The 27,006-nt window shown below is 44.5% G+C and overlaps 1 pseudogene; it reads left to right on the top strand.

Annotated features, from left to right (window-relative positions):
• Window positions 1-23,242, top strand: part of LOC140912852 (up-regulator of cell proliferation pseudogene) — a 67,807-nt pseudogene extending 44,565 nt beyond the window's left edge.
• Window positions 23,243-27,006: the final 3,764 nt, after the last annotated feature.

The following is a 27,006-nucleotide window of genomic DNA, read 5'->3' as shown; positions in this document are numbered from 1 at the left end:
CCCACCTTCTGAAGTGAAGAAACAGATTGACAGAGCCAGAAGAGTACCCAGAATTCACCTACTACAGGACAGGCCCAACAAAGAAAATAACAGAACGCCACTAGGCATCACCTTCAGCCCCCAACTAAAACCTCTCCAACGCATCATCAAGGATCTACAACCTATCTTTAAGAATGACCCATCACTCTCACAGATCTTGGGAGACAGGCCAGTCCTTGCTTACAGACAGCCCCCCAACCTGAAGCAAATACTCACCAGCAACTACACACCACACCACAGAACCACTAACCCAGGAACCTATCCTTGCAACAAAGCCCGTTGCCAACTGTGTCCACATATCTATCCAGGGGACACCATCATAGGGCCTAATCACATCAGCCACATTATCAGAGGCTCGTTCGCTTGCACATCTACCAACGTGATATATGCCATCATGTGCCAGCAATGCCCCTCTGCCATGTACATTGGCCAAACTGGACAGTCTCTATGTAAAAGAATAAATGGACACAAATCAGATGTCAAGAATTATAACATTCAAAAACTGGTTGAAGAACACTTCCATCTCTTTGGTCACTCGATTACAGACCTAAAAGTGGCAAGTCTTCAACAAAAAAACTTCAAAAACAGACTCCAGTGAGAGACTGCTGAATTGGAATTAATTTGCAAACTGGATACAATTAGTTTAGGCTTGAATATAGCCTGGGAGTGGATGGGTCATTACACAAAGTAAAACTATTTCCCCATGTTTATCCCCCCGCCACCACCCGCTGTTCCTCAGACGGTCTTGTCAACCGCTGGAAATGGCCCGCCTTGATTATCACTACAAAAGGTTTTTTATTTTTTGTTTTTTCCCCTCTCTCCTGCTGGTAATAGCTCACCTTACCTGATCACTCTCATTACAGTGTGTATGCTAACACCCATTGTTTCATGTTCTCTGTGTATATGAAATCTCCCCACTGTATTTTCCACTGCATGCATCTGATGAAGTGAGCTGTAGTTCACGAATGCTTATGCTCAAATAAATGTGTTAGTCTCTAAGGTGCCACAAGTCCTCCTTTTCTGTTTGTTTCAGTGGTTAGTCTCCCTCACTGTCAAAAATGTGTGCCTTACTTCTCATCTGAATTTCTCTGGCTTCAACTGACAGCTGTTGGTTCTCGTTTTGCCTTTCTTGGCAAGATCAAATTAGCCCTGCCCCATGAAATCCGATCTCTCTGTCCTGCTGGGATCCCTCCAGCCAGGAGAACCCAGTAGGGGCCTCCTAGCTGTTTGTCTGCTGGGCTGGGGATGTCAGGTGCACCAGAGGCATGCAGAAGTGAGTGCACTGCATCAGCCCAGCGTTGGGCTCAGGGGTTTGGCCTTGGCGACTTCTGCTCCAGCCACGTCTCTGGGTGTCTGGGCTAGGGGCTTCTGACCCCCGTGGCTGCAGCCAAGGCTGGGGTGCTGAGCTCAGGACTTCCATGCCCCTCCCCACTGCCCTGAGCACTCTGGGTGTCTGCCCGGCATCTGCAGCTGGGGCTCAGGGCATCCCTTGCAGTTCCTTCTGGGGCTCAGGGGTCCATTTTTCTGGATGCCCCCAAATTGGTCCTTGCATTAATTTGCCAGGGGACTAGTAGGTAGGAGCCCCCAGCTGAGGTGCTCTCAGCAGCAGGGACCCCTCCGCACATCTTAGAACCTCCTCTCACTTCAGAAAGATTCTTGGCTGCTGCCCTCAGAGCCCAGGTCTGAAGGCAGCACAGAAGTGAGCGTGGCAATGCTGTAACCCCCCTACAACAACCTCTGAACTCCCCCACGATCCCATTTTGGTTGGCACTCCCAGCAAACGAAATATCATTGAGATGGACATGTTCCAACGAGACAATTCAGTTAAGAGTAGGATACCAGAGGAGGAAAAATCACTTTTGTCGTGGCAATGAGGGTGGCCCATTTCAAACAGTTGACCAGAAGGTGTCAGTAAGAGTAGGGGGAAATTAGTATGGGGGAAGTTAGGACTTTTGGCTGCAGAATTCTATTTCATTTTTTTATGAGATTGTGTCTTTTAGGTTTTCTGGCACACAAGCAGAGAAGTTAGAGAAAAACATAAATGATTCTTGCTGGAAGTTTGCAATGTCTCGCTAATTTGTTTCTTAAGACCAGAACAAAAACACACAAGAACCCCAAAATCAGAAGGAGAGAATGTAAGCTTCTGCCTATAACAGAGAGGCACAATTCACTGGGTACCTGCTGACTGACTGCTGCTACACCCCCACTGAGCTGCTTAGCATGCAAGTAGGTCCAGGAACCGTGCCCAAAATTTAAAGTCGCAGTATTCAATTTTAACACAACCACAAATACACCAGAGCATCCAAATTTTCTGTTTTACAAGGTCTCTCCTTGTTTTGGAACACTGGTTTCTAAACATGCCATCGGGACTTTCAATCAAATTTCAGCTACTAATGAGCATGTGTGTGGAACAATCACTAATGTGCATTCGGTGTTATGTTGTAGGTTTCTTTAGGAAATCTGGGGAAACGGGAGCACTGGGAAAGCCTGTTCCCCCCCCCCCCGACACACACACTGCACATTTGCTGCCCACTGGTGCTGCCTGAGCAGTAGCATTGTGACATCAGAGATAATCCACCACTCAGCGCTCCCTGCCTCCAGCTCCTTGTCACACCTGGGGAGAATGACTAGCCCCTGGCTGCCATGGCAACAGCTACCTTTGACAACTGATTGCCCCCTTCTTATCAGAACATCATCACAGATAGGAAGTTTGTAATGAAACAGGACCAGATTTGGATAAGCAGGACAGTCTCCTGCTGGGCTCATTTGGGTTTGTACTGTGGTACTGTACAGTGTTTCTTTTCAAAGAGCAATTGTTTGCTACTTTCCTTAGTAAAGGCTCAGTGAAAATAAGATGCAAAATTCCTGCTCTTTTACTTGGATATTGTTTATCTGCTTCTTACAAATTGAGGATTAGAGCTTAGAACTTTCACTGATACTGAAGTTGCAGAAAATGAGTTTTATTTTAATACAGTTTAATTTAATTACTTTCTATACTCTGATCAACACAGCACTGAGTGGTGAAAAGGGACCTTCACAAAGATAAGAATGGCAATAAAATATATACTGAAAACAATAGATGAGTAAGAGCTTCATTGTTTAAACAGCACATATATAGTAGATGTTCTTTCTATTCAAAAACGAAGGAAATTAAGAAACCAAAACCCCTTCATTTAACGCTTCTTAGGTTAGCTTTCATCAATAAATTAAACCATCAAATAATTAGGAAATACAAAGTCAAGGATTTAAAGAGGATTAAAAGGTTAAGAAGTTTAGCATTCTCAGGTTAGCAAATGTCCAAATAAGTGTTGCCGTGTCACCCTTAATTCAGTCCTCTTGTGCCTTTGCCCAATGATGCAGACGTTAATTACATGATCCCATGTTATTTTTTTCCCTCTCGACCCCTGCCTTATTCAGTGCACAGAATTCTTTGCTCTGTGGCTGTGTATTGAAGGAGTCTGTTGTCTGCAGGATCCCTGCCTCATTTATTGCAGAGTTAATGTTTCATGGGCAATGCTCATTCTGGTATTTCCTAACTTGAGAGTACTTGACTTCGTAGCCTTGGTCCTAATTTTTATGGCTTACTTTACTGAGGAGACCAACCTTTATGACAAAGGTGGGTTTTGTTTTGGTTTTGGTTTGTTTTTTGGTGATGTATCCATTACTTATCTGTTCAGTACCAGTCGTGTGTGCTTTACAAAACAGAAAGAGTAAGGACACTCCCTAAAACTGTTACGAATTATACCTGATAGGACACGCACACAAATGCTGCGAATTACACCTGGTAGGACATGCACACAAATGCTGCGAATTATACCTGGTAGGACACGCACACAAATGCTGCGAATTACACCTGGTAGGACACGCACACAAAAGCTGTTACGAATTATATCTGATAGGTCACGCACAGTTCGAATCTAGGCTGAGGCACATAAACAAAGTCCACAACTGCAGAGTTCCCACAAAACACCAAGTTTATTACGCTCGAGCGTGGTGACCCCCTGCTAGCCAGGAGGGGACCCCGAATACAGATTATACAAAAGGTTATATACTTTTTAGCAAAGCATATTGCCCTCGTGTATCAGAAACCTTAGCCAATAAACAAACCCTTTTCTTATCTACCACCTATCCCTGCTTGGTGCATTCCTCGTGCTAAACCAGTATGTTAATTACACAGCATGGTCCGAAAGCCATGCATCAGGAACTTTTATTATCAGGATGGGAGGCCTCACATCACAGGCCAGGAGATACGGAGTTAGAGACTGACAAAAATCAGATACTGGGAGTCAAGGCAGGCTGGAGACAAGGAGGAGGATTTTCACAGGGATGCAGTGTCTAAGGAACACTCCTCCTGGTGCATGATGGGCTTGCTTTTAGACAATGGTGGGCCCCAAACCAAAATGGAGTCACATGTGCTAACTTTTCCTTAACAATACAAAGACCTTATGATCTATGGAAGACGGACACATACAACGAAAGCAGGATATGTAAGGACTACTAATTTCTTTCTTTCTTTCGATGAATAGTTGTCACAAATATAAAGGGAAGGGTAAACCCCTTTAAAATCTCTCCTGGCCAGAGGAATAATCCTCTCACCTGTAAAGGGTGAAGAAGCTAAAGGTAACCTCGCTGGCACCTGACCAAAATGACCAATGAGGAGACAAGATACTTTCAAAAGCTGGGACGAGGGAGAAAAACAAAGGGTCTGTGTCTGTCTGTATGCTGCTTTTGCTGGGGACACAACAGGAATGGAGTCTTAGAACTTTTAGTAAGTAATCTAGCTAGGTATGTGTTAGATTATGATTTCTTGAAATGGCTGAGAAAAGAGCTGTGCTGAATAGAATGACTATTCCTGTCTGTGTGTCTTTTTTGTAACTTAAGGTTTTACCTAGAGGGATTCTCTATGTTTTGAATTTAATTACCCTGCAAGGTTTCTACCATCCTGAGTTTACAGAGGTGATTCCTTTACTTCTATTAAAAGTCTTCTTGTAAGGAAACTGAATGCTTTTTCATTGTTCTAAGATCCAAGGCTTTGGGTCTGTGGTCACCTATGCACATTGGTGAGGATTTTTACCAAACCTTCCCCAGGAAGTGGTGTGCAAGGGTTGGGAGGATTTTGGGGGGAAAAGACGTGTCCAAACTACGTTTTCCCAGGAAACCCAGATAAAGTTTGGTGGTGGCAGTGGAAATCCAAGGGTAAAATAATTTTGTACCTTGGGGAAGTTTTAACCTAAGCTGGTAAAAGTAAGCTTAGGAGGTTTTCATGCAGGTCCCCACATCTGTACTCTAGAGTTCAGAGTGGGGAAGGAACCTTGACACCTCCCCAAATATGATATAAACTAGCATATAAATAAAATATTAAAAGGTATTTTTAAGATATAGTTAAAGGACTATCATCAATGAATAAACCTCCTTTCATAGTACCCTTGTAATTGTTTCCTTACTCACTAGTGTTTTCCAGGAGTGGCTTTTGAGTTTCAAAAAAAAAAAAAAAAGTTTGATTATATCCAAACCAAACTTTCCAGTTGGAACATTTCAATCAAAAGAATAGACCTGGTCTTTTGTAAAAGGTACGAATGGGGTAAGTCTATCATTGCCTGTCATGATCTTCATCCAGTATAATTCTGAGCTATCAGTAATTGTATATATGTTTGAGAAAGAAATGTGTCCATATTAGAAAGAAAAAGTTTTTGGCTGAAAGCTAAAGTACTTACTGCACTATCTTGTCTTATGTTTAGATTGTCAGCTGTTTGGGGCAGGGACTATCTTTCTGTTCTGATTCCAACAATAGAGGTCTTAGATATTGTGTGTGGCGGGAAGAGGGAATCATGAGAATCTTTTATAGTGAGGCAATCTAAATATAGGGTTTGTTACTAGCTCCCTCTATAACTTGTCTCACAATTATCATCACTACGTGTACACACAGATTACATTAATGTATTATGAAGGTTACAATTTTTAATAAAGTCGAGAAATGCTCAAGTTAAGATTCTCATATTAACCTTAACTTCTCATATTAACCTTAACTTCCACGGCACATTCTGTGTCCAGGTACTGGAGGGAGGGGTAGCCTTGACGGGGTCCAATTTTATCCCCTCACCTTAGTGCAGCAGTCCCTTAATTGGCTGTTTGTTCCAACCCTCCCTCCCAGTCTCTTCACCACAGTATCACGCCTGCCTCCTACCTGCCTCTCCCATACCCTGTGCCCTTTTCTTTACATTTAATTGATCCCCTCCTAAATACCCCCTCAAAAAATATATCTTGGAACTAAGATGTCTGCTGCCATTACACTGTTCACTCTGCTGGCATGTCCGGGCTAGTTAAATTACAAGCTCTTCAGGGCAGGGACTGTCTGCTAGCACAATGGGGCTTCTTCCGGTTAGACGTTAGGCCAGGGATAGTCAATTATTTTTTTGTCACGGTCCAAATTTGTTGGTCAAGGTATAGTCAAGGTCCAGACTCCAGAGGAAATAATAATAAAAAAATTATAAGAAGAAGAAAATAAAAAGATTTGGGGTTCCATTCAAAAGCATCTGGCAGTCTGGATTTGGCCTGCGGTCTGCCTATTGATTACCCCTGCCTTAGGCCCTTCTTACTGATGTAATAAACATGATTAATAATATTAAATAGTAACACTGATCATATGGGTTTAGATTCCGTGCTGCCCTTTATTTGCAGTCCATGAAGAGGAGGACAAGATGGCTTTAAACCACTTTTACAAACTCCTGATTGTGGGCTACTCTGGGGCCAAAACATCTTCCAATGCAGGGGCTTTCTAAGTAATAGCAGCCTGTCCTGACTGCCTGTGAGCAGCAGGACTTCCCACAATCTCTGCAGAGCTACGTTTTGTGGGTCCATCCCTGATATGTTTTGATTGCCTGCAGCTCCACCCCGGGTATGCCTCCTACCCTAGGGATTCAGACCGCACCCTTGGTCCTGCGGCTGTCATCAGTTCTTGTGTAGAGGGGATTCTATCCCAGCTGGAAACGCTCCTCTGGACATTTTACCCAACACAAAGCCTGTGGTAAATGATAATCGTCTCGTCTGAGGACATTTTGGTGTCAATCTCATTTAAAGTAATGGGAGACAGCAATCATTTCTAATATGGGAAATTTCAGGATTTTTAAGCCAGGAATAAGGAGATCCTATTGGACTTTTAAAAGACACCATGTAACTCTAAATTCACAATGTGAGTTGGCAACATGGTATACTGGCCAAGTTCACTTACATCTCACTTATCATGCCTATTACAAGGGTAACCGCTGAATACTCTTTTAATCTGTTCTTCTTTATTAGCTAAGGAGACACTAGAGCCCAAAGAAAAATGGAAAAGGAAGAAGAAAAAAGGATGCTTTCCATGTTCCCCATTCCGTAGAAAAAGCAAAGGATCTGTAGGTAAGCGGGACTCTTCTCATTTGGTTTGGGGCTCTACTCCTCACTCCCAGGAACTCCCAGTTCCTAACAAGGAACTGTGACGGGTGCACTATCGGCAATGCTGGGAGCCTGAAGCAACTCATGGAAATCGGGGCCATCACAGGCAGCTTGTGGGTATAAGAGGATGAGGTTTTTTTGGGTGGGGTGGTAGAAAGGGGACGGATACCGGGGGCGCCTACACCATTCTGCCTCTGATTCCCATTACACTGCGTTCTGCCACATTCCATTAATATCCTCCAGCTGCCCCAGTCCCTGTTCTGCTTCTCACCCCATCTACAGTGGAATCAGGCTTTCATCCTCACTGCCAGGGTGCCAGCAGGGGGAGCTTTGAGACCACAGCAGACACTCACCCTGCTAGCAGTTCAATGCCCGATGCCACGGTGGCCACCAGCAACTGCAAGGAGCAATTGCAGGGAAAGTTTTTGTCAGCCTCAAGCCCTGGGCGAGAGGATACTCTGTGAGTTCTTTGCAGGCAGATCATGCTCAGTGCGGTTGGCACAGAGAATTTCAGGGATGGAGCACATTCACTAAGGTTAACTTGGAGCTGTGTGGGGATGGATCATGCTCAGTGAGGATGGAATCTTAGATTTTGGCTGCCAGCTTCTAACAAGCCTCTACTGAGCATGTGCCAAGAGTTATTTTCAGAGGCGTATAAATTGGGTAGTTCTGGAAGAATTTTCTGAGAGACAACGAAAGGCCACCTTGCTCCAAATGTCAAGTCCCTGTTCTAAAGTATGGAGCTGTTAGACCTTCTCAGAGAAACAGTTGTAATTTTTTTTTAACAGTGGCAAAGCATCACTTCCTGTATAGAGGGGATTCTCCCCCCGCTGGAACCATTCCTCTGGCCCTTTTACCCAGCATAAAGTGTCCAGAGCAGGAATGAAAATATCACCCAGTGCTTTTTTTTTCCCCAGGGAAAAAAGAAATAAAATAAACTCAAGCAAAAAACAAACAAAACGGTCTATCCTGATTTCACTATGTACTTGTACAGTTGCACAAAGTCAAAAGTGTATGAAGCTTGCAGAACGTCCCAGTAAAATAGCAACGTGTAACCTGTGTGACATTCAGTAGTCCTATAAATACGAAAGCACCTCTGAATTTAGAAGACATTTCATTCTACCGTATGACAAAAACATTTTTTTTTCTTTTGGTTATAACTGTTATTATTTAACACCTCTTTTTTCTAAATTAACCTGGATATTGGGCCTCAGTGAGGAATAGAAAAGCCTCCTAAGAAATTTTCACCTGCAATCTTCAGCTGCTTTTAAAATTATTTGAGTGAAACCAAAACAATAATAAAACCCCCACAAACAAACCCAACACTTAATATATTTTTGCAGAAGTAAAGGTTGCATTTTTGCATCTTCATCTATTTCAGATATGGCCCAGGATTTCATAGTAAAATTCCCTACAAATAGCTGAGGACTCCATCTTATACATTGCACTTCTCAGATTATTACAAAGAAATTAGCAGTGATCCTTCCACATTTTCAGTTTGTTTGTATTCACACAAACGGGGAAGAAAATACATGTGTTTGTGTCTAGTGAGAAAGTCAATTATTGATGAAGTACCGAAAATTTATTTTCTTTAATTTCACTATCAGATGGTTTAAATCAGGGGCAAGATTCAGCGACACAGAGAGCTCCAAAGTCAAGGCAGAAAGATGTCTTAAAGCTGGAGCAAGAAGGGTTCATTGAGCCGGTCCTGGAGCTGGAGGAGACAGAAGGACTTTACGGTATTTCCTCTCATAATTTTTGCACTGTACCTAAATTCAGTGGGTGAAATTCTGGTGCCTTTGAAGTCAATAGAACGTAGGACTTGAAGGAATCTCCTCGGTCATCGAATTCAGTCCCTGCTGTCATAGGCAACCCCATGCCATCATTTCATTCATAAACTTTTCAAGCTCCATCTTCAAACTAGTTAGGTTGTTTCCCCCCACTTCTCCTATTGGGTGGCTGTTGAAGAACCTCTCTCCTCCAACAGGAATTTGTCACTGACTTCAGTGGAGCCAGAATTTCACCCAACATGCTTTACTTAAGTTTACAAAAATGATCCATTAGGACCTTCAAAAACCAAATACACATGAGATTGGCCTAAATATCACAAGAGTAAAACTATAATTATACTATACTTCACGGTTTGTAAATTTCTTGTCTGGTTTGTGAGCCTTTAGGGGAAAGCTGCCTCCTGCTTTAGTCTGTGGAGTGCCTTAGGGTCAAATTCAACACTAAACAAATATGCAAACTGCAGACTTCCCCCCTATCTGCTTGAAGATGACTCCCCTTATCTACTCCTAACCCCTGCAAGGGTGAAGCTGCCATTTTGTGCCTCTTCATCTCTCTCCCTTACCCCTATCCTATCCCCTTCCCCTCCCTGCCCCACTAAGTCCCCTCCTCCACTCCACGCTCCTCCCATTGCCCCCAGAGGCTTCTGTCCCCAGTGCCACCTTGCATTCACTTGCCCCCACATTTTCCCACCCTCTCCCCTGCCCTTACAGTATCTTACCCCTCACATTTTCCCTCTTTCACCCCCTATTTCCCTGAGATCTCCTCAGTCCTCCCCCCCAACCTCTCTGAATAGCCTCTTCTCCTCATGAGGATGTCTCCTGCTTCCCACGTTCCTCCCAGTTCCTCAGAGTTACTTCTCCAGCCATTAACCACAGAGTCCAGAAAGTGGCCATTGTCTCTGAGGGCACCCTGGCTTCAGTATAATGGAAAACTGTGGGAGATGGCAGCCATCTCTATTTGGGGCAGCCTTACTTCCACATGCAAAGCCTGTAGTGAATGATAGTCGTCTCATCCCAGGGCAGTTTGGCATCAATCTCATTTCAAGTAATGGGAGACAGCGATTATTTCTAATATGGGAAATTTCAGGATTTTAAAGCCAGGAATAAGGAGATCCTATTGGACTTTACAAAGACACCATGTAACTCTAAATTCACAATAAGAGTTGGTACCATGGCATACTGGCTAAGTTCACTTACATAGCACTTGTCATGGTTCTTACAAGGGCAACCACTGCGCCCCGTCATGCACACCTCTCTTTAAGAGGGAATCTGGTTGTGGTCTCTCTTCTGGGTTTTTACTGCCCACTCGGGAAAAGAAGTGTGCCATTTGCATGGGCCTTACCGGGTCGGTGGCCAACTTGAAAATCGTAGGGCTGCAGTGAAAGTTACCACCTCATGACCCGGGCATTGATGTCCTTCATAATGTTAAGCAATCGAAGTTGCATGTGGTCAGTGACCAAATGGAAGGGGTTCCCCAGTAGATGATACCTAAGTGCATTGATTGCCTACTTCACCACCAACACCTCCTTTTCTATCGTTGAATACTTCTGCTCTCAGGGAAACAACTTCCTGCTCAAATAAAGAACTGGATGCTCCTCTCCCTCAGCTTCTTGAGAAAACACTGCTCCCAATCCCATTTCTGACACGTCAGTCTGTAATATGAAGGCTCTGTCAAAGTCTAGGTGGAATAGGATGGGATCCCTAGTTAGTCGATCCTTCAGTTCCAGGAAAGCTCTCTCACACTCTGCTGACTACTGTATCTTGTGAAGCTGGAAGCTCTTTTTTAGGTCGGGTAAGGGTGACATGAGCGTTGCAAGGTTTGGCACAAAGTAGCAATAGTATCCTGCTAGGCCCAAGACTTGGCTTACCGGCCTTTTTGTCATAGGGGCCGGGCAGTCCCCTAAGGCTTGTACTTTATCCAACTGGGGGTGTAGGGTACCTCGGCCCACACTGTACCCCAACTATGTTACCTCTCGCTGCCCAAGATGGCACTTGACTAGGTTGATGGTGTGCCCGGCTTCCCCTATAGCTTGCAAGATGGTTGTGAGGTGTTGGAGATGTTCTTCCCACATGAGGCTGTCTACAACTATATTGTCTATGTAGGCTGCTGCATATAGGTGGTGAGATTGCAGCAGCCTGTCCGTAAGTCACTGAAATGTGGCTGCGGCCGCACAGAAACCAAAAGGCATGGTGACTAACTGGTACAGTCCAAACGGGGTGTGACCAGTAGTGCAAGGGGAACCCCTCACTGGAAATGCCAATGTCAGGGCAGGCTGCAAAGGGGAGAGCAGATACTCCCCAGACTGGTGGGTAACACTGAAGTTAAACTCCCCAACCAGTCACAAACTGTGCTTCCAATCCCCCACACTGGTTATCAAGAAGCAAAAATGAAATCACACAGCCCCTTAATTGCATTCCAGTCTCTGGCTTCCAATCAACACCTACGTCCAGTACAGTGAGAAGTTATCTAAAAACTCTGCTCACATATACAAAATGTTCTTCTGACCCCAAAGGGTCAGCCATGTCACCAGGCCAGTATAGGTTTGGATACTACCCAAAATACCACTCTGCCAGCCAGGTTTATTATAAAGAAAAAAGAAAGAACAAGAAGATAGATGTTAAATGGTAAAGCAGTTACATATATACAAAGATTTGAAAGTCCATATATCAGGCTCCTATCAGTACTTGTGAGTTTGCTGGCTTGAATGTCCCTCTGGAACACAACCCCAGCTAGGATGGGTCATTCAGTCCTTTGTTCAGAGCTTCATTTTGTAGCAAAGTTCACCCAGAGATAAGAAGCAGGACTGAAGTCAAAATGGAGAAGATGCAGCTGCCTTTTATAGTCTTTTGCCATGCAGCCTGTGCTTCCTTTGTTCCAAACACAAGCTGCCCTACACATGGCTTGAAAGCCTTAGAGTTCTGTCCATAGGCATGCCCCTGCCAGAAAATGACCACATGGTGACAGGGATGCTGGAAGATGGGGAGGCCAAGGGGCCATGACCCTCCGCCTTTTTGCCATGGGCCCAGCCCCCTGCTCCTCTTACTCTGGGAGAAAGAGACTTCTTTTAGTCTTTTTTCTTCACCCTTCTTGGCCAATACCAGATACCTTTGTAGGACCCTCTCGTAAAGTTTAGCCTTTTCAGAGTCTGATAAACTGGATCTTTGAAGAACGTCTTTCATCTCTGAATCCAATTGGTGAGGAGCTGTGGTTCTGATATTTTCTTCATCACTAGAGGCATGTTTCATCACTAGAGGCGTGTTTGTTCTAGCTGATGGCTAGGAACGAGGTACAATTTTTCAACCATTTTATTTAAAATGCCTGACAGCAAAGCTCAACAAAGGTTTGATAAAACCCCTGATCTGTTTTACAATCATCTTTTATTCTTTTGAGGAACAGGTTTTTGTAATCGCTCAGTGTTTTACTAATCCCCCATTTTCTTTTTAGCATGCTTACTTGTTAGGGTTTCTGGGGGACTTTTCCTTTTACAGAGTTGAGTGCTATTTCTGAGCTGGCCACTACCAGGTTGTCAGAGGCTGAGCACAGAATAACCTTCCTTTGATGCGGTCTGGCTTTGATGAGGAGTTTCAAAAGAGCTAGGTTTCTGTGTACATGGCTAGACATGCTTATCAGGGGGATGCTCTTTTTTTTTAAATGGCGAAGGATTGTTAAAACATTTACTACTTTTCTGTTTTTTTCAAGGTGTATACATAGGGCCAGTCTGGGGGAGAAATGCTTGTTCTTAACCTGTAGGCTTCGGGTGCTAAAACATTTAAATCCACCAGCAGAAACTTCTGGGCTTTTTGATAGCATCCTCAAAAGCCTCCCAAAAGAATTGTGTTTTCCCAGGGTACGTTTGCCATGCCTGGGTGGTAACTTGCAGTTTATCTCCATGGTTTTAAAGAGAACCATATACTTTGTATTTAAAATAATCATTTGTCTTTTTTTCCCCTGGCAAAACACATTTTGCACAATGTACAAAATACTCAGCTTCCTGTGGTGTATGTACTTTGTAAAGGCTTTCTCAATTTCACTGCTTTCAGAAGAAGACTTCTTCAAGTCATCTCTAATAAATATGCCTTGTGAAAAGGAAAAAATACTTTTTTTTCCTTCAAAAATGGTCAACAGTGCCAAATGTGTATGTGTCAACATATGAAACTGGAGGACAAAAGAGGGTGTGGAAACCTGTAAATATATATATATTGATGAATCCTATTGAGCTGTATACTACTAATGTCTAGAGTGAAAATATATAAAAACCCACAACGGGTTTTCACCTCAGTCCCCGGAAAAATCATGGAGCAGGTCCTCAAAGATTCAATCCTGAAGCACTTGCATGAGAGGAAAGTGATCAGGAACAGTCAGCATGGATTCACCAAGGGAAGGTCATGCCTGACTAATCTAATCGCCTTCTATGATGAGATTACTGGTTCTGTGGATGAAGGGAAAGCAGTGGATGTGTTGTTTCTTGACTTTAGCAAAGCTTTTGACACGGTCTCCCACAGTATTCTTGTCAGCAAGTTAAAGAGGTATGGGCTGGATGAATGCACTATAAGTTGGGTAGAAAGTTGGCTAGATTGTCGGGCTCAACGGGTAGTGATCAATGGCTCCATGTCTAGTTGGCAGCCGGTGTCAAGTGGAGTGCCCCAGGGGTCGGTCCTGGGGCCGGTTTTGTTCAATATCTTCATAAATGATCTGGAGGATGGTGTGGATTGCAGTCTCAGCAAATTTGCGGATGATACTAAACTGGGAGGAGTGGTAGATATGCTGGAGGGCAGGGATAGGATACAGAGGGACCTAGACAAATTAGAGGATTGGGCCAAAAGAAATCTGATGAGGTTTAATAAGGATAAGTGCAGGGTCCTGCACTTAGGACGGAAAAACCCAATGCACAGCTACAGACTAGGGACCGAATGGCTAGGCAGCAGTTCTGCGGAAAAGGACCTAAGGGTGACAGTGGACGAGAAGCTGGATATGAGTCAACAGTGTGCCCTTGTTGCCAAGAAGGCCAGTGGCATTTTGGGATGTATAAGTAGGGGCATAGCGAGCAGATCGAGGGACGTGATCGTCCCCCTCTATTCCACATTGGTGAGGCCTCATCTGGAGTACTGTGTCCAGTTTTGGGCCCCACACTACAAGAAGGATGTGGATAAATTGGAGAGAGTCCAGCGAAGGGCAACAAAAATGATTAGGAGTCTGGAACACATGACTTATGAGGAGAGGCTGAGGGAACTGGGATTGTTTAGTCTGCAGAAGAGAAGAATGAGGGGGGATTTGATAGCTGCTTTCAACTACCTGAGAGGTGGTTCCAGAGAGGATGCTTCTAGACTATTCTCAGTGGTAGAAGAGGACAGGACAAGGAGTAATGGTCTCAAGTTGCAGTGGGGGAGGTTTAGGTTGGATATTAGGAAAAACTTTTTCATTCGGAGGGTGGTGAAACACTGGAATGCGTTCCCTTTGGCGGTGGTGGAATCTCCTTCCTTAGAAGTTTTCACGGTCAGGCTTGACAAAGCCCTGGCTGGGATGATTTAATTGGGGATTGGTCCTGCTTTGAGCAGGGGGTTGGACTAGATGACCTCCTGAGGTCCCTTCCAACCCTGATATTCTATGATTCTATGAACGTGTGATTGATGACACCATCCGAATCTGCAGGTCCTCATTAGAGCTGCATGCCCCAGTCCCCCTCAGCTGAGTTTCTGGGTTGTCTCCGTAGTTTCTCTCCTCCCCAAGCTCATGTGACTCAAGAGGGGGGATGGAACTGCATGGACTTGAGGACTGAGGAAAGGCACCATAATGTGCCTAAATAAGCCAACTACCATCAGTTCGCAATTTCAGTAACTGATTTACTGCACACTGGAAAGGCCATGACCACATTATAGAGGAAGAATAATGTATGTAAAATAGGTTTCAGAGTAGCAGCCGTGTTAGTCTGTATTCTCAAAAAGAAAAGGAGGACTTGTGGCACCTTAGAGACTAACAAATTTATTTGAGCATATAAATAAATTTGTTAGTCTCTAAGGTGTCACAAGTATTTAAAATACTTAGTTTTAAAACAATGTTTAATTTTTAATGTTGAACTCCTCAATTTCATTGAAGGTCAGGTAGGATGGGTATCTGAGGTGGACACACATTGAGTATATATCCCAAACAATTGAGAAATGCCAATTTTAGGAAAAAGCAATCCAAAATATTTCTGTGTCCAGTGTATCCATAAGCATTTTTTTAAAGAAATAATGTATTGAGGTTGAGCTGCTAAAAGCATGTTCTCTACCTGTTGATTTGAACCCATCACTTTCCTCTTTGAATCCCTCTGCTCACTCCTCATCTGATATTCAATCAGATTTAAATTATTGGTCACCTTTTCAAGGAAACTCTGTCTCCTACCTAGACAATATCGACAACAAGTGTGTTAAGCCAGGGATAGTCAATAGGCGGACCATGGGCCAAATCCAGACTCTGAGATGCTTTTGAATGGACCCCACAATGTTTTTATTTGTTTATTATCATTATGGTTTTTTAAACATTTTTTTCTTGGAGTCTGGACCTTGACTATACCTTGACCAAGAAATTTGGACCTTGACAAAAATAGGCTATCCCTTCATTAAAGTATATATCACTTACTTTCTCCTCAGAGCACATTCTGTGGTATCTGAGTGCCTGGCTGTCAATAACATATTTCTTGGTATGGTTGGGGAGGTTACTAGATCTATGAAGGTAGGTGTGGTGATCCATGGGTTTCTTGTATATGGTTGTCTGTAGGGTTCCATTGCTGAAGCTGATTGTGGTGTCCATAAGTTGTGGGAAACCTCCAGAGAGAGTTTAATGGATGGGTGGTGGTTGTTGAAGTTGTGGTGGAAGTCTGAGGGAGTTTAAGCTGTCTTCCCATAGGATGAAAATTTCTCAGGTATATCACTAGTTTCATGATGCACTTCTCCAGAAATTCTTCTTCAGGATGACCCATGAAGAGGTTAGCATATTGGGGAGCCATCCTAGTACCCCTGGCTGTTCTCATGCTTTGGACAAAATGTTTATTGTTGAAGGTAAATCTATGACAGGCGAGGATGAACTGGATGAGTTTGGCTATGTGTTTGGGATGGATAATTGATGGTTGTCCATTGTCTTTTAAATATTTGGGGCAGGCAGCTATCCTGTCATTGTGAGGGATATTGGTGTATAGGAAAGTGACATCCATGGCGGCAAGGATGGTATTCTGAGGAAGGTTGTTAATACTGTGGAGTAGAGTAGGGCTCAAATGTACTTGAGCCATCCAGCTCCTGTGAGAGTGGACTGTCTGGAAAGACTCTTGCCCAGGCTTACAGCACATGCACGTTTCAATCTCTTTGGCTCATGAGTGTTTGTACGCAGTGTTCTAGAAAGCAAATGTTTCCTTTAATAGATGTTTTCAGTATTGCTTCCTCAAACGGGCAGTCAGTGCCACACACTGGCTGAAATAAATGCTGAGTGACTGAGATCAAGTAGGGGATGTTGAGCTCAGTGGTGCACAATCCCCTCCATTATAAGACTGCTGATTTTGCAAAATGCTGTGTTTTTGAGGAGCTGTGTCTAGGGAACTCCTTGCTCAAATGACCCTGAAATTTGGGTCACTAACCCTATCCTGTTCCCCCATGAGACAACAAATTTCAAGATAGTCCAAGTAAGCATAGAGATCTTACAGCACTAAGAAGAAATAACATTTAAGTAGAAAGGGCTTCTCAACCTAAACTAAAGCAGAGCTGGTGCTTCATTACAGAATCATAGGACTGGAAGGGACCTCGAGAGGTCATCAAGCCCAGTCCCCTGCCCTCATGGCAGGACCAAGCACCATCTAGACCACCCCAGACAGGTGTTTGTCTAACCTGCTCTTAAAAATCTCCAATGATGGAGATTCCACAACCTCCCTATGCAATTTATTCCAGTGCTTAACCACCCTGACAGTTCGGACATTAGGAAAAATTTCCTATCTAAACTTCCCTTGCTGCACATTTTCTGTTATTGCTTTTTTGTCTTCATTGAGTAATGGGCCTACTCTGTCCTTTGTCTTCCTCTTGCTTCTAATGTATTTGTAGAATGTTTTCTTGTTACCCTTTATGTCTCCAGCTTGTTTGATTTCCTTTTGTGCCTTGGCCTTTCTAATTTTGCCCCTACATACTTGTGTTGTTTGTTTGTATTCGTCCTTTGTCATCTGACCTAGTTTCCACTTTTTGTAGGACTCTTTTTTTTTATTTTTAGATCATGGAAGATCTCCTGGTTAAGCCAGGGTGGTCTCTTGCCACTCTTCCTATCTTTCCTGTGCAGCGGAATAGTTTGCTCTTGTGACCTTAATAATGTCTCTATAACACATAATAAATGGGTTAATTGTTTATCAGGTCCAAATACCCTTACACTGCACTGGAGACATTACCGTACCAGGACTGGCCTGGAGGTGTCTTCGCATTAGCTCCCCATGTTGCAATGTGGGTAAATTTGCTTTGTAAGTAATGACAGTCCTCACAGCTCCCCAAAAGGACAGAGAAAGTAGCGTGAGTGAAGGGACTGATTTGGTCGCTGGGAGGTAAGCAAAGCCACAGTGCTGTTAGCTACACCTGTAAAAGACATGTCCCAGCAAAGAGATGGAGGAAGATATGAAGAAAATCAAAAATAAGTCTTCCCAGAAGGTGTAATCTGCACTGACTGCTGAAAGGGAAATAAAGGGTCAGATCCTCCGGATGAGCCATTGATGCCCAGCAGAGCTCAGGGTGAGGGGTGAAGGCTACCATCACAGCCACCTGATCCTCAGACTGCCAGGCACCAGTCTGATCCTGAGCAGCAGCTTAGAGCAGCCAAGGGATCATTCCAGCTTCTGGGATCACCACAGAGACAGGGTCCTGAGTCTATGCCCCCTCCTCCAGTAGCTGTGAGCTGTGATGTCATAGATCTGGTTATACAGGAAGATTTCCTAGGAAATTTTCAGTTGGCCACTTAAGCCATTTTAAAGTGGACTTTGCACTGCACTGAGGATAAGGATTGGGATCAAAAAATGCAAACCAACCTCGCATTAGCGGAGTTCAAAGTGGGCCAGAACTATGTTTTATTTGTATAGAAGTAATCCCATTGGCTTCATTTTTGTTATGTCAATATAAGTAAGAGAAGAATTGAACCCAGGATGTATAAGTCATCTGTTACTTACTGGGTACTGCTTTTCTTTAAATTACAAACATCAGGCTGTCTATGGAATGAGTAAACTGTATATAAAGTCACCATTTTCTACTCTGAAATTTTGGTTTGTTTTAACTTCCTTCTGCAGAAAGAAGTAAAGCATTTCAAGATGTTCTGTCCAGATTAAACCTGGAGAAGCACAGAAGCATCAAGATCAGGCTGAGGGATGTCCTGGAGATCTGCCCAGAAAACATCAAGAACAAGATTCCAGAGGCATTAGGTGATTTACCTTGGCATTTCCTGAGGAAGGTCATGGCTCTGAATGGGACGGCCAGAAATACAAGCATTGGGCACAAGGCTCCTGCAGAAGAAATGGGTGATTATGAGGAGAAACTGCATATTGATGGCACTTTCTGTTTTAGTGACACTGAGATGAAAATTTCTCTGCAACCTCTTGATGTTCTTTGTGCTCTTCTGCTTTGCTCAGACAGGTTCCTAAAGCAGGAGATCCTGTTCAAAATGTCCATGTGCCAGTTTGCCCTTCCTCTGCTGCTACTCACCCTTGACACCCCCAAGTGCACCCTAATACTGTGGGCCATGAGGGACATTGTGCGGAAGTGGAGGCCGCACTCCCTGGCAGAGAGCAGAGGGTTCAGAGAGGAGAGCCTGGTGCTCACGTCAATGCCAACCATTTCTTTTGTGTGGATGGGGAGCTACAGCTTCTCCAAGTCCCACCTCCTCAATGAGGTTCTCGGCCCCTCCCAGCAGCACCACGATTTCTTTATCAGTGCGGGACATGGAGTCTGGGAACTTCCTTCAGAAAATCGCAGATGGGCTGGTTGAGATTTCCTGGTATTTCCCTGGGGGGACGGAAAATTCTCATCTTTTCCCAGAACCCATTGCAGTTACAAATCTGCATGGAGACATTGAGTCCCACTGGCTACAGTTTAGCTTTTTAACAGAGGTCTCCTTCACAGTGTTCATAGTTACCGAGAGCATCGGTGAGAGAGAATAGGCACTGATATCATCTCGGAAAGAATCCAGCTCTAAATATTACTTCATCCTCAACTGCAAGAATAAGAAACCCAAAGAAACTCTGGGATTCCTTAATAAGCGGTCCTCAGTGTTGAAGCTGAGCAAATCACAGCTACTGGTGAAAGATCATACCATGAATAATGCAGGATTTGTGAAAAAGGTGCAGTCCACCATAGGAACCATAGTGAATTCATCTCCGAAGACAGTGAGTTTGGAAGCCATGGCTGTGACGGCACATGACCTAGGAATCCTGTTGGATGAGGACTGTCAGGCGTGTCAATGTGCGAGCAAATATACTGAAGAAATCACTTCAGAAATAAGAGATGGGGCAAAATACAAAAGGGGAATGCTGAGCCTGCAAGGAGACCGATGGAAAAACTTGGCTAAAGTGGAAGAAGAGATGAGCCGAATGAAAAGGCAAGGGGTCATGGCCACTGAAAAGTATAAATCTGAGCTGAAACAGAAATGGTTAGAGATACGTAGACAGCGGAATCAGTGTGACCGTATTAATGGTTTGACTAAGTTCATCAAGGGAATAGTACAGCTGAAGCCAGTGGAGAAACCTTACTTTCTGAAATGGATGAAATTTAGCCTGGATAATATTGCGAGGGCGAATCTTTCTAAAATGCGGGCAGACTATAAAGAGAAATGTGAAACTCCAGGAGTGGACCGAAAACAGCTGGAGGAATTAGATAAATTAATATCTGACAGTTCCTTGGGGGTGGAGCATTTCATGCATGAGTTGGGGCAGTTCTTTGAAGCTGAATGCTCAATGGTTAAAGAAGGGAAAATGGAAGAAAGCCAAAGACATTTCACCCGTCTCCCAGGCATAGCAGCTGACCTGCTGCTGGAAGGGTTTCCTGTGGAGCTGATCGATGGAGATGCCTCCAACATCCCCATGAACTGGGTAGTAGATGTTCTAACTCATCTCCATATCAGACTAGGGGATAGATCCAGAATGGTGGTTGTAACAGTGCCGAGAGTGCAGAGCACTGGGAAATCCATCCTTCTCAACACCATGTTCGGCCTGCAGTTTGCAGTGAGTAGTGGTCGATGTGTGCAAGGAGCCTTCACGACGCTCATTAAAGTTACAGCAGCTGTTCAGGAGCTGCTTGGCTGTGATTTCATCCTGGTGATAGATGCTGAAGGTCTGAAGGCCCCTGAACTAACAGCACTGGAAGACAGTTATCAACATGACAATGAGCTGGCCACCCTGGTGATTGGACTGAGTGACATCACCATCGTTAACATGGCCATGGAGAATGCCACAGAAATGAAGGATGTTCTGCAAATTGTGGTCCATGCATTTCTCAGAACAGAGAACAGCCAAACTGCCAGTTTGTGCACCAGAACGTCAGTGATGTGTCTGCTCATGTTCAAAATATGAGGGACAGAAAACACCTCCTGGAGCAGCTGAATGAAATGACCAAAGCTGCAGCAAGGATGGAAAAGCAAAGCAGGGAAATGACATTTTCTGATATTATGGAGTATGACCCAGAAAAACACAATTGGTACATGCCTGGCTTGTGGCATGAAGTCCCTCCCATGGCTCCCGTAAACACTGGATACAGTGAGAGTGTGTGTGAGCTAAAGAAATACCTGTTTGAATTCATAGAGAACCGTTCACGGAAAAGAGCTGGAAAGGATATTCCTGATTTTATTGTATGGTTGAAGAGCTTGTGGAAGTCAGTGAAACATGATAACTTCATCTTTAGCTTTAGAAACAGCCTTGTAGCTGAAGCCTATAACCTGCTGTCTGTGAAGTATTCTGAATGGCAATGGGGTTTCCGCAAGGAGATGTATCTCTGGATATCTGAAAAAGAAACTTTTATCTAGAATCAGCTGCCAGAGACACTAGAGGGTGATCTCTTTCACAGCTTAAAAATGGAAGCACAAGGGAAACTACAGCAGGGAGAACAGAAGCTCTTGAATAACTTAGAACAGTATTTGAAAGGTGAAGCTCCAAATTTGAACCTGATAGAAAAGTACAGAGAAGATTTCAAAAGGAGCGCAAATAGCCTCAAAAGAGAACTTGAAAATTATTCAACCAGTAACTGTGAGGAAGCAATTCGAATACGAAGAGGACAGCACAAGATAGACAATACCCAGTCTGGGTACAAGCAGAAAATTGAAGGGGACTCTTGGCTGAATGCCGAAACAGAGAAGATAAACTAGACCATGAGAAACTGAAGAAAGAATTTGAAACGATGTGGCGAGAAACCTTGTCAGAGTTAACGCTCTGTACTTTACAGAAACGTCAAGTTGTTCAAGATATCGATCTCCAGCTGAGAAAGGATCTGAAGCACAGAGGGGCTGCTGTCAGACAGATACTGCAACATGCAAAAAGCCTGCTGGATTATAGAATGAAGTCTTTCACAATGAAGAAGGAATACTTAAACCTAAAATGGACCAGAGCAGTTGTAGAATACTTCTCACAGGAATGTTACTGTAAAACTGAAGAGCTTGCTCTATCTTTAATGACTGAATGCAAGAAATACATTGAAGAAAAAGTTAAATCCAAAACAGACTATGATGAAACCTATTGTGGAGAACTGCTGCATATGGTTAATGAGAGGTTAAAAGAGGAGGAGATTGAGAAACTTCACACTTCTCCTTTGTTTGAAGTTGACCTGAAGCTTCACGTTTGGGGGAAGCAGCTTGGGCATTTCAGAAGATGCATGAAGATTTTATCAAAGAAAACGATCCTCAGCAACGTCTGGAGAAGCTGAAACCTCATTATTTCTCCATATTTACTGATCTCTATTTGGAAAAGAAAGAAAGCCGAACAAGGGTGAGGAATTTCTGTGATCAGTGTCTCAAACCTGCCCTGGTGGGTTATGTCAACAAAAGGCTCGGACTAGAAATAGTTGACAATATTCTCAGCAGTGAACAGGCCCTTGAATACACCAGCCGAAGCTTCTTTCAGTTCTTTTTGCTAAAGAAGCTGCTGGAAGAGATGAACTTTGACAACTATGTGAAATACATAAATAACTATGAAGAGTTTGTCAAATCCTGGATACAGAGATGTCTGATAGACCACTATGGAGGGAAGGCAAGTTTGAGAGATTTGGAGAAAGGGATTCTATCCAGAATAATAAATAAAATCAAGGGAGTTCTGAAAAACTCCATAAATAAAAACAATAACACAGATTCTGCCTTTGTAGACAGCTTTTGCAAAGAGCTGCCGCAGGACCTGGCCATTTCCAGCAATAGCTTAGTTGGAGTACAGTTTAAAAACACAGCAAAAATTGAGCAGCTTTCTGGTAACATTGAAATCTTCCTTCTGGAGCTGGAACAACAAATCTTAACCCAGTTTAATCATTTGGAACTTGAGACCAAACTCTCCAGCCTGCCAGTGAAACCCCAGGATGAGATCTTCAAGCGAGTGTTTGGCTGTGGGAAGCAGTGTCCGTTCTGTGAAGCCCCCTGTGAAGCAGGAGGCACTGACTATAAAGAGCATTTTGTATCAGTCCATCGACCCAAAGGGTTAGGGAACTTCAGGGATTGTGATTCACAAAAGCTTGAGCATTCCATATGCTCCTCTGATGTGGTTTCCAATCGTGAATTCCGAACTGCAGCCGCAGATGGGAAATTTCATCCCTACAAAGATTACCGCCATTACTACCCAGACTGGCGCATTCAGCCTGATCCCAGCATTGATGCTTCTGATTTCCGGAAATTTGTTTTCAAATCATTCAATGACCAGTTAGCTAGAACGTATGGTGCTAAAGCAGCAGAACTTCCAGGAGACTGAAAAAATATAATGAAAGAGCAGGCGCTGAAGAGCCTAAAGGAAGCATTTTACATGAAATAATAGACATGCCAAGAGTCTATTTAAATAGGATGCACTTCAACAAAACAAAACCCTTAATTTTAAAAAATGGAATATGAACCAATCTGACAGCCTGTACCGTTTTTTAAATTGAAAACGAAAAAAAAATCAATTGCAGGTCACATCTTCCAGTTAGTGCAAGGCTGCTGCACAGGAACAGCCATACCAAAGCAAACTGATAGTCCTTGTTTCCCTGTGTCCTTGCTGAACCAGAATAACAGCCCATCTAGCCTGGTATCCCCACCTCTCTGCAGTACTGGATCAGACCAATCACCCACATAGCCTAGTATCCCACATGCTTGCTGTATTGGATCAGACCTACAGGCCATCTAGCTCGGTATCTCATCTCCCTGCTGTACTGGATCAAACCAGTGATCCATCCTGTCTCTGACAGTGGCCATTACAAAATGTCTCAGTGGGAGGTGCAAGAAACCATCTAATGGAAATTGTATAGAAACGTTTTTAGAGGAGAAGCTTCTTCCTAACATAACTATGTAAACAGGGTCCGAATGAGTTCTCCCATGACAGCTAGCTGGGAGCGGGAGAGACTTTAGGAGCAAATTGTATTTACATGAACTCACCTACTCTGCCTAGATATCCAGCAGATATAGAGGTGTTGCTCAAAGTGATCAATATTGACTTGTGTTGGGTTACAGATCACTTTAGTACGGAATGAAGGGGTAGTGAAATGTTGTTGTCAGTGTTGTTGCATTTATTGTATGACTAAAGGGGAGCAGAACTGTGCTTAACCTGTCTCAAATGAGGGGTCACCCTCAGCTGAAAGGACTCATTAAGCCAGGTGCTCGAATGCCTGACTCCTGTGAACGTAAGAGGGGTGAGGAGAGGTATCTCTGCCAGGAGGAGTGAACTCTCCCTAAGGGTCCCTGGTCTGGTTTAACCTGTTTCTCCCCACTGTTCAGAAGATAGGGCCTTTTGTTATTTTAAGTGCTCAAAAGAGCTGACAATTACTTGTGGCAGGACAGCATTTCTGCCCAGCCTAATAGCTGAAAATCACTAAGGACTTGGCTACACTTGTGAGTTAGAGTGCATTAAAGCAGCCCCGGGCACCCTAACTCACGACACATCCACACTGGCAAAGCACGTAGAGCGCCTGGAATCTGCAGCGGGAGTGCCCCTGCTAATCCACCTCCACCAGAAGCATAATGTTTGGTGCGTCTCGGCTGAAACGCCCCGGCATCAGTGTGAACGAGGTGTTGCATTACTGCGCTCTGATCGGCCTCCGGAAACGTCCCATAATCCCCTTAAGTCAAGTGGCCACTCTTGTCATTGTTCGGAATCGGCTGTAGGAATGCGGATATGTCCTTTCAAAGCTCCGTTTTCTGACAGCTGGCATGCTTATCTGCTCTGGGACAAAGCAAACCATTACTGTGGAATGTTGCTTGAGAGGCAGGGAGAGGGGAGTCTGCTGCTGTCTGAACTTACAAGACAGCATGCTGACATGCTCTCAGCCCCCCCAAAACCCACTCTCTCTCCCCCCACATACACACAACACACTCCCTGTCACACTCCACCCAACCCCACCCCATTTGAAAAACATGTTGCAGCCACTTGCATGCTGGGATAGCTACCACAATGCACTGCTCTCTGTGGCCGTTGCAAGAGCTGCCGTTGTGCTGGCATTGTGAACACACAGAAGCGCTTTCCCTGCAGCACTCTCTGAGGGGCACTGCAGCTCCTGGAGCTGTACATCTGACAGTGTAGACATAGCCTAAGTTACATCAGTGAAACTTTCTTTATTCAAGACAAGGGCAGATTCAGGACCCGAGTATTACATAGTAGGAAGTAATTACTTTAGAATAGGCTGTAAACACAGATAAATGATTGGCATGTATGTTGAGTGTTTAAACTGAGTCTCTCCCCCCCAAATAAGAATCCATTGAAGACAATTAAACTGCTATATTTAGAGCATGACTGTCATTTACTCTCCCTATTGTGCATTAAGAAATTAGTATTCTTGTTTTAATGTAATCACGCATAAGAAGCAACAGAAAACCATTTACAGTTAAACAAAATAAACTTCGGAACAGACTTTTTTGTGGTGGCTTATTTATTTTGAAATGTTGCCTTGAAACTTTTTCTTTTATTTAGCCCTGAGAGGAAGGATAGTGGGTGAGGTCAGCAAACATTTCAGGAGATGTGATGCTTCCAAAGTACAAACCCAAGATCCCAAGCAATACAGGACCCCTTAACATTTAAATGAGCCCTTCTGAGAGGCCTGATGCTGATAAGAATGACTGACCTCATGAAAAATGGGCTTTGTTTTCTCATTTAAACACTGAGAAAATTTCATGGAGCCCTGAGCTCTCACTGGGGGGGGGGATGGGGTGGAGACCCAATGGGGCACAAGTTAGTAACCGCTGTGGTGGGATAGGCAGGGCCAGCTCTGGAGTCAACAGACCCCCAGGTGAAGCAGTTAAACCCCAACCCAAAGACTGGATTTTCCACAGTTACAAGGGAAATTAGATAACTATACACACACACACACAAACAGACTGAAATATGTAGGGTTAGAAATCCCCAGTAACAACATTGATGGCCCAAACTCTCTGCAGTGACCCCAACCCGTGACACTCCCTCTCTGTGTCCCTTCTCGGCAGTGGGGCTGTGAGTGTAGCTGGATTGGGCAGTGGCTCCCTCTACTGTCCCACGGGGGAATCTCTTCTCTTCATTGCCACATGCCACGCAGTTGCGTACTCTATCTGTCAGCCCAGCTGCTCAGTGGATTTGCCCATGTCACCCAGTTTCAATTGTTCCTTTCCACATAGAATCATAGGACTGGAAGGGACCTTGAGAGATCATCAAATCCAGGGGTTCTCAACCTTTTTCCTGCTGAGGCCCCTATAAAAACATCCTATAAAAACAACAGGGGCCGGCAGGGGGGAAGTGTGGGTTCCAGGCCAGGGGGACACACTTGGGCATAGGCATAGTTGTACTTCTATCTTTTTTTTGGTGGCGGGGGGTTAAGGAAGGCCTGGCATGGCTCATCCCAGCTCCACACAGCAGGGTCCAGGGAGGATGTGCCATCTCCACCCCCTGACTCACTCAGGAGGGCACCCAGCTTGTCTGGGCTCTGGGGGAATGCAACCAAAAATATAACTGAAAGGGGGGACTCAGTTCAAAAAGTTTGAAAACCGCTCAGGTGCGGGCAGGAGGTTAGTTAGGGGCTGTGTGAAATGAGGGGAGTAGCTCAGGGTACAGGGAGGGGATAGCTAAGGACTGTGTATGGGCAGGGGGTAGCTCAGGGTGCAGGCAGGGGGTATCTATGGGCTGTATGCAGGCAGGAGGGCTTCCAGTGCAATGCCCAGCTTCAGGGGCAAGGCACTGGGACTCCCGGCTTCAGCCTCCCTGCTGCTCCTGGCTTGTGGGGGAGGGGAGGTTTGACGGCTCGAGCACCGCGTTGCTCCTGGCTTGGAGGGGATGTGGGGACCCTGCCAGCTTCAGCCCCACCTAGCTTCTGGCTGTGCCACTCCCGGCTTGGGGGGGATGGGGAGGGCACCGCGGGCTTCAGCCCCGCGCTGCTCCTAACTAGGGCAGGGGCCCACTGGCTTCAGACCCGCACTGCTCCTGGCTTAGAAGGAAGGGGGGGGGCAGGCTTCAGCACTGGGGCTCCAGGTTTCAGCCGTGGGGCTCCACGGACCCCTGGAAAGGGCTCACTGACCCCCTGCTGAGAACCACTGATCTAATCCAGTCCCCTGCACTCATGGCATGACTAAGCATCATCTAGA

This window comes from Lepidochelys kempii, chromosome 6 (genome assembly GCF_965140285.1).
Source record: "Lepidochelys kempii isolate rLepKem1 chromosome 6, rLepKem1.hap1, whole genome shotgun sequence".
In the NCBI taxonomy this organism is placed as follows: Eukaryota; Metazoa; Chordata; order Testudines; family Cheloniidae; genus Lepidochelys; species Lepidochelys kempii.
The sequence above is the reverse complement of the archived record's forward strand: the minus strand, read 5'-3'. Positions and strand labels throughout refer to the sequence as shown.